General features: G+C 48.9%; 1 long non-coding RNA gene across 1 annotated transcript; it reads left to right on the top strand.

Annotated features, from left to right (window-relative positions):
- The first annotated feature begins 581 nt into the window (after nucleotides 1-581).
- LOC128149158 (uncharacterized) lies at nucleotides 582-3,407 on the top strand. The gene is made up of 3 exons (XR_008237552.1): nucleotides 582-988; nucleotides 1,340-1,451; nucleotides 2,137-3,407. It is a non-coding gene; the product is annotated as an uncharacterized LOC128149158 (long non-coding RNA).
- The last annotated feature ends 12,043 nt before the right edge of the window (nucleotides 3,408-15,450 follow it).

Genomic DNA, 15,450 nt, shown 5'->3' with positions numbered 1-15,450 from the left:
CTGGAGAGCACTGCTCCAGCGCTGCCTCCCTCCCAGCCACCCAGCTCCCAGCCAGTGGAGACGGGACTGCTGAGATCACCAAGATCTTTGAAATGTGCTTTTCGACAGGATTCATTCCGGTTTGATACAGCAGAGAGAACGGGAATCTGCAAGGAATTACTCAGGGGCCTGTAGATGTCGGCTAGACCACAGCGAGGATGAAAGCGGATAAGCTTTTTTTAGGACTCGGCTGAAACACTCTTTAAGATCTACTCTCAGCAGTGCTTTGAGCTGAGCTGGTGGCTTTGATCCCCAGTGGAGTGCGGTGGGAGAGCTCGCAGGAGCTCCTACAGCCCTGCAGCGGTGAGCAGTGGGCAGACAGGAGATTCTGAGCTAGTAACAGCATTCCCGAAGCAATCACAACTGTTTTGGAGGACTTCTGTAAGCAAAGGCAGCAAAGGAGCACGGCTGGATTTTTAGCCAGCTGGTAACCACGCAGTGGATGTGTCTTAAGCTGTAACCACACCAGCGCGCATCGCACATTCCTCAAAAGACCTAATTTTGAAGGTGGTAGGAGTGTTGTCAGCAGCAAAACCTACTGAAGCTTCTGCAGCAGCAGCAGCCCCTGAGCAGCCAGGGGGAAATGGAGGCATGGCTGCTTGGAGATGCTCCCCCCAGCCTGGGGGTCTCCACCCTTGGGGACGGACTGTGGGTCACCTAGCTCAGGCTGTCACCCCCCTGACAGCCGGGTCCTTGGCACCCTCCCACCCTTTCAGAATCAGCCCTTTTCCAGCCTGATTACAGGCCTGGCTGGAAATGCAGACAACTCATGGTTTCGGTGTGAGTCACAGAAGGTTTGGTGGCTTTTCTCTCCTTGCAACTCCAGGCTCTCCGGGCTGCAGCGGTTAGCTGGCAGCGTCGGGCTCCTCGCCCGGAGGAAGCAGATCTGCAGCCCTTGGACGCATGGAGAGAAGTTGGGATGTGTCCTGAGTAGGCTCAGGGGGAGCAAGTAAGAGTCTCAAGTGTTATTTTGAAGACCTTTCCTCTTTTTTGCGTAAAGAGACCCCTGAGGTGGGGGGTGGGGAGGCTGGGCTTCCCGAGGACCCCCGGTACGGGGACATCTGCTCCCGGGGGCTGCGCTTGGCGCCTGCTGTGCTCCCTCTCCCGGCCCCAAGGTGGGCAGAGCCGCTTGCCTCTCCCGGGGAGCGCAGAGACCTGCCAAACTCGCTCCCCTCCACCAGCAGGAGTTCCTGCCATGCCGGGATTGCAGGGAGAGGCGGGTTTTTAATTAAGCAGACTGTTACAGCTGGGGGACACAGACAAGCGCTCGGGTAGGCAAACCCTTCCTTTTGTCTGTCAGGCCAGCGCAGGACCTCAGGTCTCCCGGCAAGCGTTGTCTCATGCCACTGGGGACAGAAGCAGCAGTTCTGGTATGCAGAGTGTTGCCCCAGAGGTCACGTAACATCTGGGCGGTGAGAGGAAGCCTGACCGGGCTACAGTCATAAAGCGCTTCAGAAAGGAAATGTCTTATCTGTGTGATACGTGCCGCCGCCTTTTATGTGGTGTGCTGTGTTTGGGGAGAGCGCGGTGCTGTGCCAAGGCGGGGACCTGCAGCTCGGTCCCCCGGCACAAAGGCACTGCTGCCAGATGTGTCCTCCACTCCCCGGTCTCCTAAGCCCAGTGCCCAGCCAGCCACACAGTTTGAGCACCGAGCGCCTGCAGGGCTGGGCCGGGCCCTGGTGCTCCTGCAGACCAGCTGCACTGGATGGGCTCTCCCACGCGGTTTGCTCGGGTACCGCTCTGTCTGGACCCCGCAGTGTTTGCAGCATCTTCCAGCTCTGCAGCGGACAGTGACCGTGCAGTGGTTCAGGTGTCCCCGCATCCTCTGCTTTGTAACCCTCCCTGTCTTTCCTCTGCCCATCACCCTGTCGTGACCCTCCTCCCTGGGATGGGCGCCTCGGGCTCAGCTGGCTCTCCCAAGCTCCCTGCTCCAGCTCCTACCACTGTCACCAAGGCCTCCGCATCCTCCAAGACTGTTCCCAGCTTTCAAAAATGCTTAGTACTCAAAGGCTTAAAGAGGCTTGCAGCAGTTGTAAACTGTGGGAACTGTCCTTTATGTAAAATGTTATTATTTTATTTTGTTTGTACTAAAAATAGCTTGGAAACTGCTGTCAGTGAATAGCTATGGAAACACATCCTGAAGCAATGTGAAATATCTCAAGGTGAACCTCTGCAATGGGCATCACCGACATCCTGCCTGGGAGCCCAGTGACCCCAACATCACTTCTCCAGCTTCAGCATTGGTTTGTAATGTCAACATAACCCTCTTATAATAGCAGCCCTGTCATTTATGCTTACTTATCAGTCTATTTATAATATCTCTAAGCAAGCCCGTTATTTATTGGGATAAAATTGGCTGTCCAGAGAGGCTGAAGTCTGCACAGGGTCAGGAGGAACATGAATACCCTTTTTCTAATTCTGACACTATACGCCTCCCAAAGGTGAAGGCTGTCAGTACTATTAGCAGATATTACTGCGCAACAGGAAGACAATTACTGCGGGAGAACTGTTTCTCCTGAGCTTAATGATTCACTAGCACGTGTGAGTGCCATTAATCCCCAAGGGAGCGGAGGCAGCTGGCCTCGTGAACACACTATTCCCCGCTCAAGCCTTGCAGCGATGCTGGTGATGCTGTGGAGAGGTTCTCCCCTGCTCTGGGTGTCTCAGAAAATACTCTTGAGAGGGCGCAGGGCTGCTCTGCAGCTCACAGGGGGCTGGCACTCGAGCTGGACCATGCTTTGGGCTTTTTCAACAATACCTGCTACCCTGCGGTGGGAATCCTTACTTGCCTGGCAGGGTCTTTGCCATTGAGCTTTTCCCTGCAGCAACAGCTGTGCCATGCAGAGTCAGGTGAGAAGCTCAGCACATTCACTCGCCTTTTAGGTGTTCAGGAAGCTCCTAGACCCTCTGTGGTCACCACAGGAGGGATCACAGCTAGCCTTCGTGGACAAAGCATCTCAAGTCCTCCCCCAACAGCAGCACTGGCCGCATCACAGGCCCTATGCTGGCTGCTGGGCTTTGCTGGGGGCAATGGCTGGCCGGTTGGGGATGCTCGCTCTCTGCCCGTGAGGCCATGGGGCATCCCGGCTACGGCAGCTGGGTCCTGCACCAGGCCGTTCTGCTCCAGCTGGTCCAACATGCACAACACAAGCTGGCACGGGCTGTGGAGTAGTCGGTTTGTAATGGAAATGCTGCCTGCAGAGCTTCCTCTGCTCCTCAGCAACACTCTGACACTTCTGTGCCTTATATTACAGGGTTTATATGAAATCATAGGTGATTTCTGAGCATAATAGGCACAATTAAAGGTATGATGATACACAGATGAGCTTACACCGGGGCTGCAAATTGAAGAGATTCTCCTTCCCAGCAAAGGCTTGTACATTGGATTTACTGACTGCCTTTGTGGAGGGGAGCTTGGTAAGAAAAAATAAATAAAAGACCTTCTTTTGTCCCAAGCTTAAAAAGCCTGGTAAAAATCTGTGTTCATTTGTTATTTATTGCCACAAAATATTTGTCTGACAGTTGTAATCGCTGCTAGTACCTCCAATGTGTCTTAAAGCTTAATTGCCTGAACTTTTCTGTTAGCAATGAGATAACGCAATGACCTTCTTCTTGCCTCAACAATTAATTTATCCCATAGCAGCTTGTGACACCTGCTGCTTCCTCCTTCAGCACCGTGTGCTCAGGAAAGGCCATTTGCCGGCTGTGCCGCACTCCTGCGAGCCTCCACGAGGCACGGCACGTACAACAGAGCTGCGGCGTGGGTGGTGATGGAGGTGAGGAAACCCGGGGGAGGAGTGGCTGTGGGGACCAGGAAGGCGAGCGGTGACACAGGAGAGACACAAATAGGAAGACTTTAGCCAGTACAAATCCTTCAGCCAGAGCGATCTACCCAGCGAGTGGAAAAGTGCCCACGGGCTGTTTTTTAGGATTCCCCTGGCAGAGTGCCATCAGGGCGGGTAGGGAGCGGAGGTGCTGCTGCCCCTCAGCACGGGTCAGCTGAGGGCTCTGCCTGCACCCTCCTCACCCTGTTGCAAGAGATGCTCTTGCTCACCTGAACCCCCAGGGTGACCGGGTGCTCACAGGGCCCCTGCAGCAACTCGATCTTAGAGTTCCCTTGCTAACAGCAAAGCCACAGGAAGAAGGAATTGCCCTCTGGCAAGCTCCAAAAGGCAGCATGCTGTAAAATTAATTACCCTCAGACTAGTTTTAGCCCTCCTGTAAAATACATTTTGTGTCTAATCTTGGTAATGCAATGTCTCTTCGCCACCAGCCTGGCAGTCCGTTTCACTGCCGATGAGTAACCAGAAGCCTCGCTGCAGCGGCGAGAGCAGCTCTGCTTGGCAGGCACATATGGTACCCTTTTTCTGGAGACATATTTTCCCTCATCAGGCTGTTTTGAGCTTCCTTAACATGAAATCACCAGTGCTCGTTTTACAACGCATCATGTGCCAGGTGAGATGCCGCCTCTCTGGCTCTGTAGCTGGGTGGATGTGCCCTGGGGAAGAAGCGTGAGGCAGAGCTCGGGGTCCAGCCCGGCTGCCCACAGCCTGGGGGTACGCATGGGGCTTGCATCCCTTCAGGAAAGCCTTCAGCCCATGGTCAGATATTCACTGGTATGTCTGCCCTCCAGAATGAGCTACGAGAGCTTTGTTAGACCAGGAGAGGGTTCATTTCTCCTTGTGGGCACTTACAGCCCATTTAAATCTATTTAAAACAGTCTGCAGAGAGGAGCAGCTCTCCATGCTACCTGCAAAGCAGCTGGTGCTCTGCTGGCCCCAGGTACAGAAAACCAAACAGTCTTCGTTGCTTCCCCAAAGGAAGCCAGAAGAAATATTATTGCTTGTGGGGAACCTCTGCTGAGCAAGGGAAGACAAGCTTTTATAGATTGTATATGGCTGGTGGAGTTAGCTAATGAGAAAGCCAGCCCGAGAGAGGCCACAGAACCAAAACTGCTGCTCCCCGTGCCCTGTGCCAGCTCTGCCTCCGGCTGTGCAGCATCCCCAGCCTCTGAGCCCTGCCGCTGCCTCCCAGGCTCTCCTTGGCAGCTCTGCTCACTGTCCCCTGCCCTGAGATGATCCCAACCACAGATTACTATTTGGTTCACGTTTTGGTATAGGGGGAGGAGGTTGTAGCATCCGCCTTTCACTCCCGTCCTTGTTCCAGAATGAGTCACAGGGATGAAGGAGCTGAGCAACAGGCAAGAGGATAATTCGCCTTGTGATGGTGATTCAGCCTCTGCGGGGTGGTGAGAGAGTGAGCAGAGCTATTGTTTCTCCCCATCAGCTGATGACAAAAGCGTTCTTGCCCCTCTTATGACATTTCATTGTAGAAGAAGAAATACGAACAAAAAGTGATGTGTAAAATGGTGACGAGTGAAGTCCCTGCTTCACGGAACACCCTTTGGCTCTCCCGGTCTACCCTGAATGCCAGGGCAGCTTGCTGTGCAAACAGCCAGCCCCTCTCTCACCCAGGGATGCTGTTGCTGCACGGCCAGTCCCAGGAGCAGCTCAGTGCCCATGAGGGACGGGAGCTAGCTTGGTGCTCAAGGGACGGAGCTAGCTCAGCACACAGAAGGGATGGGAGCTAGCTCAGTGCATGCAGACAGAGGAGCGCTCTGCTGTGGCAGCCTAGGAGTGCCACACCAGCTGCTCGTGCAGACTGCACCAGCAATGCCATCCAGCATCACCTCAACAAAGTGGTTTATTAGGGACATGGCACAGTCATGCACTGCGAAGGTGATCTGGGGTTTGAACGGCTTCCCTGCAAGGAATGGTTCATTAGGTTAGGACAGTTGTACAGACCACAAAAATAAATGACCCAGGGAGAATATTCTAGAAGTTTACTAAATACTGAGTGCTGTGACAAATAAGGAATGGTTATCCTCCGCCTCTTCTCATGCGAGGTTTGGAGGCATCAGGTGAAACTAGCAGAAGCCTGTTCACAACAAATGAGGTGATACTCGTTTACAAAATCTGTAGCTAAGCTGTGAAACTCTTTGCTCTGGGGCATAGAAGCTACTAAAATTTTACAAGGATTCAAAAAATGATTCATAGGATTCATGGAAGAAAATACCTGGTGGTCACTAATTCAAATAGAATCCCACTATGAAGTGCCTGAATCAAGTGCCAGCAGACATGGGGAGGACATTCAGGAGTCATTTTTGCAAGCTCCCCTGGACACTTACTCTTCCCTTGGCACACACTGGGGCAATGCAGCACTGGTCCCACTCACTGTGACTGTTTCCACATTCCTTTGCTCAACATACATGTGAAGTTTATAGATTTCTGCTTATATAATATGTGGACTTTCAACAAATGCTGCCTGATCAGTTACTACTCCAAAATCCAGAATGGCAAAATGAACATGAAGCTGAACGGGGAAAGCTTAAATCAGCATTTACTGACTTCAGTGTTTTCTTCTGGTTCTTTATATTTTACATATTTTGCATTTTAGATGAAGTCCTAGGAGCTGCGTGTAAGATTAATGCATGACTGATAGCAGCTTCAGGATATTCAGGCAGCAGTAATAAGTGTATTATTGATGGTGAATATTCATAGGGATAGATCAGCTTGGAGGATTAAAAGGCACATCCTAGAGTGGTGGATATAATGAAAATGGGGGCAATCAAGTAAATGAAGCAGAAAAGGTGTAGCTTTATTGGCCCTTTACAGTCGCTGTCTCCGAGTCTCCTTCAGTTCATAATTACTGTTGCCGGAAGATAACAGCTATTAGCAGTGGCTACAGATCCCTGGGATCTTTGAAGTCCTGAACAATAGACCACAGGAGGTGCTACGGGACCTTCTTCATCTTCTCCCTAGTCTACACCATCCCTGGGTCATGCAAACCGTTGACGGCTGTTTCCACCAGCAGCTTTCCCAGTCGCCTTTGATCACAGCCACCCTTGTAATAACTTTGAGGAAGAGGTTTCATTTTGGTGGAATAAAAATCATTTGTTGCCTGATTGTGTCAAAACAACCGTGAGGAAGGCAGTCCCTGTATCTGCGTGGGCAGAGAGGGGAGGTGAGCTCGTTTGGGCAGTACTGAGATCCCTCAAGGGAAATTTCTCCCCTCCTGACCATCTGCTTCAGCCCCCAGTGACAGCAGCACCCCAAAATCCAAGCTGGGTTCGCCTTGGCCATAGCTTTGTGTAAGTGTGAAATAAAGCATTGGGCTCATCCTCAGATCCAACAGACACAGCGAGATGCAGAGGGCACAGGCCAGCACTTATGTCTCAATTAAACCTGCAATCTAATAACAAAATCTCAAAATTAAAACCAACATGGCTCTTTAATTCGAGTGTGTTTTCCTTAATTGCTAGCAACTTACAAAGAGATTCCTCCTGTACACAACAAGAGCCATAAATACATTTTCATTTCTCTATAAGATAAAAACACCATTTAACTGTTCACCATGTGGTTTTGCTCTAATTTCATACCATTAAGATGTTAGAACATGGCAGCCCTGTTTTCGCACGCCACATGGGTACAAGCAGATGTTTTGTCTGCTTGCCCACTGCCAGCTGATTTCATCTGTTTTGTCTAGGGCTTTGCAGCACCAATAATAAATGACTCACGCTGAGTATGGGGTTTTTATGCTTTCCATGTGCAGAAACCATAGGAAGGATGGAACTCTCCCTTCCTACCTACCTGACACCTGCCAGGTGCTGCTCAGGACTTTCTGCACCATTTTTGCACACCATCCTTGTTACAGTCTAGGAGTCTGCCCGAGTGCCTTTGCAGACAGCGAGATTGCTTTGGTCTCTTTGCAGGTGTTCTCTGAATTAGCCAGCTCTGAACGTGAAGGCAAAAACACCGTCTCCTCGGATCTGAGAAAATAGGTCAGGAGGAAATTCATGGATCCTCAAATCTGATCGCTTATTATCTCAAGCAACCAGATGATGTAACCCCTTTCATAAACAGTGGGGCTTGGCCTGTGCTATTCCTATATGGAAGCTGCTGCAGAGACCCACAGTTCTGATGGATAGAAACCTTGTTTTAGGAAAAAAAGTATCACAGCCTGACTTTTAATTGTGGCCAGATGATATCAATTTGTTCCTGTGGCAACACCAGCCTAGACAGCTCTTCTCACTCCCAGCTGCTCAGGTACCTGTTAGTATATAATTACTTCTGCTCTCAATTTCATTTCTATAAGTGAAGGTGTGAGACTGGTGGGAGCTCATCTGGACTCCCAGTTTGCTGTCTGGGTGAGTACGTGATGGGGGGTGACAGCAGCATTATGCAGTGCTGTAAGTACCATAGAAGGTGGGAGAAAGGTCTCTGCAATAGCTGGAGGTAGAACTGCCCCATCTTGTGTAGCGGAGAGGCGGCAAAAGGTTTCTGACCCCTAAAATGGTGCTTTGCTGTAACCAAAGCAAGGTTGCCCTTTGAACGGTCTAAACCCAGATCTTCTGCATGACTGAATTGGGGTTAGACCTTGTTATTTATCTCCTCTTGCTATGTCTTGGGGGGTGATAGAAGGTACTTAACTCCAGTCTTGCTTTCTACTTCAGCAGATTTCATTATGTCCTGAGATAAGTCCGAAACAAGCCCTCTGGGTCTCTAGGAAGTCTCTCCCCTGCTCCATCTCTGGGGCTGGGTTCGGCTCTGTTTTGTGCTGTGGGTGTTACCTGTTTCCCAGGGTCTCCCAAAATGCCATGAGCCTGGAGATGCTTAGTGCATCTCTGACTCTGTGCCTGCCCCATGCTGCATCCCCAAAACTTTGAGCCTTATGGTTCAGCTCCTTGCTAGGAAAGGGCTACCTCTCTCCAGAGAGGACTCCGGGGAGCTGTAGCACAGCAGCTCTGGCAAAGCCCCTTTGTCTCCCAGCGAGCGAAGCATAGGGTATACAGCTCCTTCACAGCCAGCAGGCAGCACCTGTGTCACATATGCGTCTTTGCAGTATGCAAAGCTGGAGTTTGTGGGCAGTGATGTATTGTAGTGCCAGGGATATCCCCCTTGCCTGAGCCTTTGCTGGACCAGCTGGGTCCCATCCTACCCTGCTCACCTCTGCGGTGCTGCTGTGCCTCCCCTGCCCCTTGTCCAGCCCCTGCACTGGGGGCTGCTTGTGTGACAGCTCTGCCCCCCTTCTTGCTGGGGGAGCAGAGGAGTTAAGGAAGTAGCAAATAAGACCCTCATCCCCAGCCATATAGCCCCAAATCTTGAAACCTTCAGGACAGCACAGACCTTTTGTTGGAAGCCACTCATCCACCATGGCTTTGACTTTAAAGCTGAATCTACCTGTGTTTAGCCTGGAAAACTGTTCTCCTAGGCATCTGTCATGCTGTGAGTTCATGGCTCTGCTGGAAATCCTTGCTGTCAGACTTGTGAGTCAATATGCTGCCTTCTAGCTCTCCAGGACGGTTGTTGCCTGGCCTCCCCTGGTCTAGTATGCTGAAGTTCAGAATTTTCCTTTTGCCTCTGATGTGGTCATTTCCTTGCTTAACTGGTCATTCCCAGCAGCCTGTGCCTTTTCCTATTTCCACCATTGTTGTCCTAGAGAAAAGTAATTAAAAATGCTTCTTTCCTGTGGACCTGGAAAACCTGTAGTTCTGCCCCAGCATCAGCGTGGCACAGCCTCACTTCTTTCCTTGCTTTCCTTTGTTTGCATGGCCAAAAATCCCGGTGTTATTTACTGATTAACTGTTGCTGCAAGCCCAGCACTGCCCACTGCTCCACCTCTCCATCTGGCCCTGTGCTGTGCAACTTCACAGGGCTCCCTCCCCCACTAGCTGGAAGTGGCTGTGTGGATTTTTCTTGTCTTACCAGCAAGTCTGTTTTCCTCTTTATTTTGGGTTCAGTTTTCCCTGGCCTGTGCAGCACAGAGCTGCTTGGCTGCTCTCGGCGCTGCAAACCGCCCCTGTGGTCTGGAGCCGCCTGCAATTCTGCTGTGTAAGAGGTTTCCTTGCATCCGTGTTACTCTGACTTTTCCCTGCTCCTGGTGTTTTGCCAGGAGCCTGCCTTGCCTGAGAAGGCAAGCGGTTCCCCTCTTGTCCCAGGGAGTAGGGCATGGCAGGACATCAGTGAGCCTGCTCTGTGCTGGAGCTGTCTTGGGGCATGGGTTGGCGGCGACCTGTGAACTAGTTGAACATGGGCAGGTCTGTGGGTGGATGTTTGCTGGGAGGAGATAGGTGAGGAGCTGTTGGAAGGGGTTTGGGCTGTGATATGGCTGATTGCTGGGTAGCAGCCAGGCTGGTCCTGGCAGCTCCCGAACTGGGGCGGGAGCTTGCCCCTTTGGCAGCCCACGCTAGTTAGTGTTCCCTTTTTAACCCTCTTCATCAAGATCTCAAGGTCTTCTCTTTTGATTTCTTTGCACTGTGTGGACTTGTGCTTCAGCTTCTGATGAGTGGTATAAAGCTGGCTTTTGCTGAAGTGTTTGAAGGCTTTGAGATGTTGCAAATGCTCCTGCTGCCCAGGTGTGGAGCACTGCTCTGTACCAGCAAGCGGAGAGGACTGCCCCAGGTCTGGTTCTCCACTGTGGCTCCATCAGAAGTCTGGCTCACAGGAGATGGTGTGGAGTGTGCTAGGCTGATAGCAAGCATGCTGGAGGACAGAACTGGGGTTCAAAATGATAGCAAATTGAAGAAATCTGCTAATCTATGCTATGTTGCTGCAATAGACTTGTGAAAACAGAAACTTTACACAGATTTTGCTGACATCTGTTGCTGTCAAATGCCTTTTCACCTCTGCTTCCACACTCCTGCAATTGCTGTAGATCCTGTCCTGCAGGCAGGAGAACCTGTCCCTGATGGCACCACAAGAGCTGTCTGGGGGGGTATACTGTAGTGGGTGGCTTGTCTTACAACCATTATGAGATGACATGGGTGTTGCCTTCTGTATAACTTCTGGTTTTGCTCTTTTTGCTGCCTTGGTGAAGACCCTTGTGTTTCCTGACACTTCTGGCTTTGCTACAGCTCTCACCCTTCAAAATGTCCTGTTTTTTCCAGGTTGCCCATCTCCTCCCAGCTCAGTGAATCAGACCTTCATTAGCTCCTGTCCCCTGCTGCTTTTTCCCACTCTGCTGCTTTAATCCTGCTCTGAGCTGACAAGCAAAGCACATTGAAACAGTGGCTAGGATATGCTCTGGAAATAATGTTTCTCTTTTAAACCTTTTGTAATTCTCTTCTACTTGGTCATGCCCCAAAAATTCTGCTTATCTTAGTCCAGTTGTGAGATCACAGTCTTCCCTATATTGACTACTATAAACTGCTGCCAGAAACCTTCTCATTAAAACCATTGGTGCTTATATCCTCGATGCTGTATAACTTAGGAACACAATGGGAAAACTACATCTATTTTGACTGCAGTCATGATGAAGGGGAATTATGTACCATAAGGCAATTGTTTACCATGTATGTCCATGAGCTCCTCGGCACATTTGCTGGTAGGTGTGCAACCAGAAAACAGGATGGTGATTGTCCTGTGGATGTGGGGTGCCAAAGGACTGCAAGTGTCTTTACCGGTTGTATACGCTGAGTTGTCTTTACTTGCTTCTGTTCAAGGGCTTGCAGTCTGGCATTGAGTTTTTTGTGACCCTTCTGGCTTACACCCCTTTGAGCAAGTGTCACTCCTTCCGATGGGCCCCAGCAAGGGGACTGCTGGCAAACTTGTTTTTGGCAGAAAAATTTAACAATATAATTTCAGCTTACTAAAGAACTTCCTGGCAGGGTCTGTGGAAGTTTGAACCTAGAGAAGGTTATTAACTCGCCAGTGAGTGGAAAAGTGAGGACTATCTGACAAGGCTGATGTTGGTGTGATAAGCAAGCTGAGCTTGTGTTCTCCCAGATGCTATGGAGGGGCCCAAACCAGCATCCTTAAGCTTTAGAAGAACCTTTGTCCATATTAAATCTTTAACTGGCCCCTTTATCAGCTTTCAGTTTACCCTGAACCGCAGCTTTAATTGTTTCCACACTTTTGCAGATCTGTTAGCTTGCAGTTGTACATTGCTCAGAAAAAGTAATCGCAAATATCAGCATGTGAATTATTCAGCTCAAAGGCCTTGGCTCATTCTCATTCAAAAGCAATGTGTGCTGATGAATGTCAGCACACAAATGGAGCAGAGACCTAGAGAGTGACAATTCATTACGGATGGGGCTGTGAGGCAGGAAAGGGGCAGTTTTCACTGGAGGGGATGCGGAGTCAGAGCCCTGAAGGGAGCAGCCTGGCAGAGGGAGGGGGGAGCGGAGCACTGCGCATAGACTTGAATTTTGCAGGTTTTTGTAGAATTTTGCAGCTCTAATATTCAGACAGTCACAGATTTCCACTCATTCACTTGATGTCTTAGAATGTATTGTGAAAAACTTATGTGGAGTGCTGCTTTGGTTAAAGAATAATACTAAGTATTGATGTAATGGCGAAAAAATTGTTTTAAAGCATTCCTCTAGCATCTTCCTACATATGCTAATCCAGCAATGTCCCTTATTACATGGAGAATCCAGTGATGGTGCCTCTGTGCCATGTGGCATCCTGTTCCTGTGCATTCATTATTCCCATGCTTTTGAGTTCTGATTCTCTTCAATGTCTGATGCATGAGGTAGGAGAGAAGGGGGAGAAATGGGTAAATCGGAATAATGAGGAAGAAAATTTGCTCTATTTGCATTCAGAGTTTTGAACAGCCTATATGTAACCCTTTTTGATGAAATCCAGAATGTATGAGCACTAGCTGTCAGCAAGGAACAGTATTAATAGACAATTGCAAAATATTCTTTCCACAGGAAAGGGCCTTGCAGCCTGAGGCAATATTTCCAGAGTTTTCCAATGGCTCTGGTCACTTATAACGGATTTTCTCTACTTTATGCAGCTGTGGTCTGGCAAGTTGTATGACAGGGAAAATTTTCAAGTTATGGTTTGCAGACACGGGGTTATTAAGTCCTGTACAGACAGAATAATAGCTGCCTGTGTCTTTTTTTCTGAGCTGGAACAATTTCTTTCTCAAAACAGCAGGCTTTGAATATCTTTGGTTTTTTAAATGCAGGATGATTTTGTCCTCTCTGATGTGTGAAAACATGCAATGAGTCTTTCCACCTCTGCTCTTAGCACAGAGGACAAAGTGTAAAGGCTCCTGGATTTTGTTTTCAGTTGACTTCTGCAGAGGTCAGGTAGTCAAGTCCTCTAATCTTTTTTGTGCCTCTGTTTATGCCTGGGACACTTACCTACTTGCCACATGTGTCCTGAAAATAAGCACTGCAGAAACTGGGATTCTTATGTTGAAAGTGTATAAAGAACAAACAGCTGCTGCTTTCTTGTTGTGCTGGTCTGGGAACAGGCTCAGTGCCTGGGAAGGATGGGTTTGCATGCGGCAGCGAAGCGGTGTGTGTTCAGGTCTGATGCTGGTGATGTGTGTCATGCTTGTAAGGTGTAGGTCGGGGACTTCTGGTTCTTGATACTGAGCTTTTATTTTACAACTTGATGAACAGAACTAACTATGCTCAGTGCTGTAGCTAGCAGAAAATAGATGAATGCAGCCTGATCATGGCTAGATGATGGCCAAGCCCATGAAGAGCAGGTAAGGTTTGAATAACACTACAGCCTGCACTCAGAGTTTTCTTACATGGGACATAACTACAGCTTCAGAAAATGTCTCATTCCAACCAGAAAGAAACCCTTGGCAGTAATACAGAAATAACAGGCCTGCATTGATCCATGAAAGGGAAGCTCACCTGCCAGCAGGCTGGTTTTGCTTGTGCTTTGCTATGGCAGATATTTGTTCCTCATCCTCCCTCCTTCATGTCTGTTTCCTGGATCCCATCCTCAAGGTTGCACCAATGAAATAGTGCAAAAACCTTGTGAGGAAGAAAAATGCAAGGAATGAATAAAGTAACAGAAATACCACTGAATCTTTTATACTAAAAATTTTCTTGGGAGTAACCCCCTCTTCTGCTTACACTCACAGGAGACCTCTCCTGGATGTCATAGGGCTTGATGTCTGACACTAGAACTGTCTTGAATCATTTCCCCAGGAACTGACCCTCACCAAGGCCTTGTGTCTTTGCCAGCAGGTTTGGATATGTAATGGAGGTAGCATCTACCATATGTCTATAGTGCCATATTGATACACGGTGAATGGCAGAACTATGCACTAAACCCACCAACAGTTCAAAGCAAAACATCCTCAAGGGTGTCCAGTTTCACCTGGTGTCAGAAAGGGAGTTTCTAAATCAACACCAGTGCTGCTTGTCTGGAGAAAAAAAAAGAGCAAGTTAATTATCCCCTGCCTGACACAGAACTGGTTTTGCGTGATTTGCAGATTCTGATCCTTGTCTCCTTAATCTGCCTTTTTTTTTCTCTCACCACCCACACAAAGCTTCTCTTTCTACCTAATTCTAGCTCCTGCATGATGATACTAGTTATTACCTCCATTTGCGGTGCCAGGCTCAAAATATTCTCTGATATCAGTCTCCTGCCACAGCCGATGGAAGCAGCCCTGTTGTGCTGGGCACCTGGAGAGAGCAGCCCATAACCCAGTGGTTATCCTGACCTGCTGCATGACCAGAGGCACTGACAACCAGCAAGATCTGTCCATCCATCAGCACAGCAATTGCTGCCGTGCCCAGGGCATTGCTGACTGTTCTGCAGGCAGCATTTGCCTTAGACAAGAAAAACTTGCAAAAAATAAAGTTCATTGACTAGCAGCCCAGGAGAACGCCTTATTTTGTGGATTCTGTTCAAACCTAATCCTGGGCAACCCTCCTGACTTCCAGTAAAGGCTTATTTTTGTGGTACTTCTTTAAAATATCCCAGTGCATTGTTCCTCTGTGTATCATTACCTGGAGGAGTGTCTTGGTATCTGCACAAATATGCACAGGTACAGCAGCAAACAAATTTCAATATGAAAAAAATTCATATACTTTTTGGTTATGTTAATTTTTGCTGACCTTATTTTTCAACCAGAGGGCTATACTATAGGCCATGGCTTGGACAAACCAGATAAATTGGAAAAAAGCTCTTACTGTGGATTACATAAAGGCATTTTTCATGAAAAAGCCATGTCAGAAGAACATTTCTAACAATGGATCATTCTGCAGCTACCTTCTGTGCTTGGAACAGCTGAGTAAGCATGTTTTATCTACTACCTACAGCAATTCAGAAAATGCATGTCACCTGCAAAACGATCTTAAAATATGTGATGGTCAGACCAAATTCCAAGAGCAAGATGGTCCCGTAACCAGGGCATTTTGTTGGAACAGCTGTGTCTACCTCTTTGCTACCAGAGAACAGGTCTGATGTTTCTGGGTTTACACTAAAGGACACCCTTGTTCACAGGTACTCTTACTTTAGAAGAAATTCCTCTAACCTGGAAGTGTCAGATGGAAGGGGGGGGGCTGGGGTGTGAAGCTGACAGGCAACAAATGATATTGCTATAGGACCAGATGCACAATCTGTGCTGCTGCTGTTGGCCCTGAAGAGCCATGTT

Source organism: Harpia harpyja, chromosome 12 (assembly GCF_026419915.1).
Source record: "Harpia harpyja isolate bHarHar1 chromosome 12, bHarHar1 primary haplotype, whole genome shotgun sequence".
Taxonomy (NCBI): domain Eukaryota; kingdom Metazoa; phylum Chordata; class Aves; order Accipitriformes; family Accipitridae; genus Harpia; species Harpia harpyja.
Note: the sequence above shows the minus strand (reverse complement) of the source record. Positions and strands in the feature narration are given on the sequence as shown.